Source organism: Frankliniella occidentalis, unplaced genomic scaffold (genome assembly GCF_000697945.3).
Source record: "Frankliniella occidentalis isolate FOCC.00 unplaced genomic scaffold, Focc_3.1 Scaffold206, whole genome shotgun sequence".
NCBI classification, from domain to species: Eukaryota; Metazoa; Arthropoda; class Insecta; order Thysanoptera; family Thripidae; genus Frankliniella; species Frankliniella occidentalis.
This window is the reverse complement of record NW_026267332.1, coordinates 417,030-420,308: the sequence shown is the minus strand read 5'-3', so window position 1 is coordinate 420,308 and position 3,279 is coordinate 417,030. Positions and strand designations below refer to the sequence as shown.

General features: G+C 45.6%; 1 protein-coding gene across 8 annotated transcripts in view; it reads left to right on the top strand.

Annotated features, from left to right (window-relative positions):
- LOC113214744 (uncharacterized) overlaps window positions 1-3,279 on the top strand; it is a 34,481-nt gene that overhangs the window by 1,886 nt on the left and 29,316 nt on the right. The gene's annotated exons all lie outside the window — the stretch shown is intronic.

Below are 3,279 nucleotides of genomic sequence, written 5' to 3'. Positions count from 1 at the left end.
AAAGAATACTTCGTTTGTTGAGTTTTACTTACGAAGTAGACAGAAAAGGTACCTGGCAAAAAGATGGTTCGAAGCGAGCCGTCACTCAAACGGGCCGAAGGCCCGTTTTCGGATAGAAGATGTATTACACCATATTAATTCAGAAGGGACGGACCGAATGCCCGTCCCAAACGCCGCCGGCAGGCCAAGCTGGGCCCGCTCCCTGCCGAACCGAGTTGCCGGTGGAGCGAAGCGGAGCTGGCAACTTGGTTTGGCGGAAGAGCGGGCCCAGCTTGTTCCTTTTTGTTAATGTTTTTGATCTCCAAGGGACGGAACCAGTACAATCGTATGCACACGAAGACATAATCATTCAATTAATCACATCAATAGATTGAGCGTTGAAAATTACTAGAGAGGGAAGTCGTCAAAACTGGATGGTTAGTGTTGTGGCTCTTCGTTGTGAAGTCACCACAATAACAAAACAAACAGCAAGGCAAGCGCCTTATAAAAACTACTTAGTGGGCATTCCCCGGCAGTGGCAACTTCTACTCGTAGTTACAATTCACTGGTAATCGTGTCAACGAACCTAGAAAGGATAGCTTAAATGGAGTACGTACTGCAGCGCCCGTGACCCCCCTCCTCAGAGTGCTTGGCACGCTCTGCAGGCTCTACTATTGGGCCGATTACAGAAAATTTGGTATCGACGGACTCGGAAAGGTGTGAGGATGGGCTAGTTGACGACAGAATTGAACAAAACTCACCGGGGTGGGGCGTAGAGGGGCCTAAATGATCGGCACCGACGCTGTCCGCATCCGCTGCAGGAGCTGGCTACCTGCGCGGCGGGGCCGCCGGGTCGGGCGGGCGGGCGAGAGCCGGCCGGGCAGGAGGGGAGCGAGGCGCTTCCCGGAACAGGCCGGCTAGGGCCGGCTAGTGTGATTTTGGGCGGGTCCAAATTTTGTCCGTCCGAGCTCAAATATTGAACAGCTTCTTACGGAAATGGACTGAGGACTTCAAGACGTTTCAAACGATTCCAAACGCCTCCCCAATATTCAAATTTTGGGTTTTTGGGTCTAGTCACGGTAGTACGTGGATAACACCCAAAATTTGAATATTGGGGTGGCGTTTGGAATCGTTTGAAACGTTTTGAAGTCCTCTGTCCATTTCCGTAAGAAGCTGTTCAATATTTGAGCTCGGACGGACAAAATTTGGACCCGCCCAAAATCACACTAGCCGGCCCTAGCCGGCCGGTTCCGGGAAGCGCCTCGCTCCCCTCCTGCCCGGCCGGCTTTCGCCCGCCCGCCCGACCCGGCGGCCCCGCCGCGCAGGTAGCCAGCTCCTGCAGCGGATGCGGACAGCGTCGGCGCCGATCATTTAGGCCCCTCTACGCCCCACCCCGGTCAGTTTTGTTCAATTCTGTCGTCAACTAGCCCATCCTCACACCTTTCCGAGTCCGTCGATACCAAATTTTCTGGAATCGGCCCAATAGTAGAGCCTGCAGAGCGTGCCAAGCACTCTGAGGAGGGGGGTCACGGGCGCTGCAGTACGTACTCCATTTAAGCTATCCTTTCTAGAACGAACGTATGTCCAAAAAAATCGAGTCGATTGGATGTCGGTCCATTTTCAGAATATATAGTTTTCGTGTCAAAATACCTTTAAATAAAAAAGTTGATTTTTTTTGGACATACGTTCATTGACACGATTACCAGTGAATTATCCAAGCACATGTCATTTAACCACCTCTGAAGTGCAGACGAAAACACTGAGAAGGGGTTATTAGACATGGGTTGAACACAAACGTGAGGAGAGTACATCACTCAATTTATCCAAAAACATGAAGCGAGTTCGTTTGCAAAGGTTGGTACCATTGTTAGAAGCTACGCCTCCTTTCTACCCAGGATTCTCGTAGCCACGCCCATTTTCTAAACAAACTGTGCAGCTTTGATTTTAAACCGTTAGAAGTTGTGATTGGAATATCTTATGGCATCGAATAAAAGCTTATTCGGTAGCGTAAGGAACAGTGCACAATCGGTTCGCTTACATTACCCTGTTCAAATTAACACCAACTGCACTAGAAATTAAAGATAAGACGCGAAAAATAAGCGGGAATGTCGCACATCATTTAGCTTGGTGTCGCTCTCGACTGGAAAGTCGTAGGAAACTTTTGAACACATCGTTCGGAAGCTTAATTTTCGGTCTTGAATTTTTGTCTCATGCGTTTTGCTGTTAAGTGAAAATTTAAGCCACAGGGATCGACAGAAAGAATAATAGAAGTGCGAACCATTGTTGGCTTGGCAGCATTTTGCTGATTTTCGTGATAATTTTGATGTTTAACTTTAATTTTCTCAAAATTGGCCAGAAGGATTTCAATGAGGTGATAGTCAAATAAAATCTCATTTTTTGATTGATTTTTCGTTAAAATTTCTTTAAAATCTGTATTACAGAAGTGGCTGTACCTTTATAAAAAATGGAGAAAGAAGAAAAATTCTAACGCTAACGCGTTAACGGCCCCCTTAGATTTTAATGTTAGCAATGGAATAATAATGCTACAACGATTCATTACATTAGATACTGATGTTGATTAGATTCATTAAATGATCTACTAAAAATCTTCATATTTACTTACAGTGGTTAATTTCCTATGCACTGAAAATTCTAACCAATTTGTCTATTAGAAATATTTCTAAGTTTAGTATGCTGATCGTTCGCCAAGCTAGCTTGCTCAAATGAACACCGCCATTACATTCACGACAAGAACCGCGAACTTTTAAAAAATATTACTAACACAGCGTCAGATAAGAGATCACTGATAAGTGTTTCACGTATTAAAAACACGTACACATTTAGACGTGTTCTATATTGTATGTTGACCCTTATAATCTTAAATAAGGTAAAAACATAATATATATTTTCAGTTATAGGTTGGCTGCATCAGTATACTTTCCGCCCCTTTTCAAACGAAATTATTAAAAGGCGGAACTACCGTCCCAGCCAACAATCAAAGCCATGGCTGGCGCTCAGCGGCCGCGTTCAAAACGGCGTCTGTGTTGTATCTTTATACACGGCGGCACGACAGTATTATTTAAACGCGACCACCGAATCGACGCCAGGGCCAAATCCGCCAAATCGTTTTTGGGTAGGGTTGTACAAAGCAACAGGCGATCGATTCCATTGGTCGAACTTTCCCGCGCAAATTTGTGATTGGCCGAAATTTACCTGGCTCGACTCGGCCTGCTGCTCAGCTCGTCATTTCCATGGAAACGCGTGGATGCAAACTCAAATTTCTCAAATTTCATCAGACAA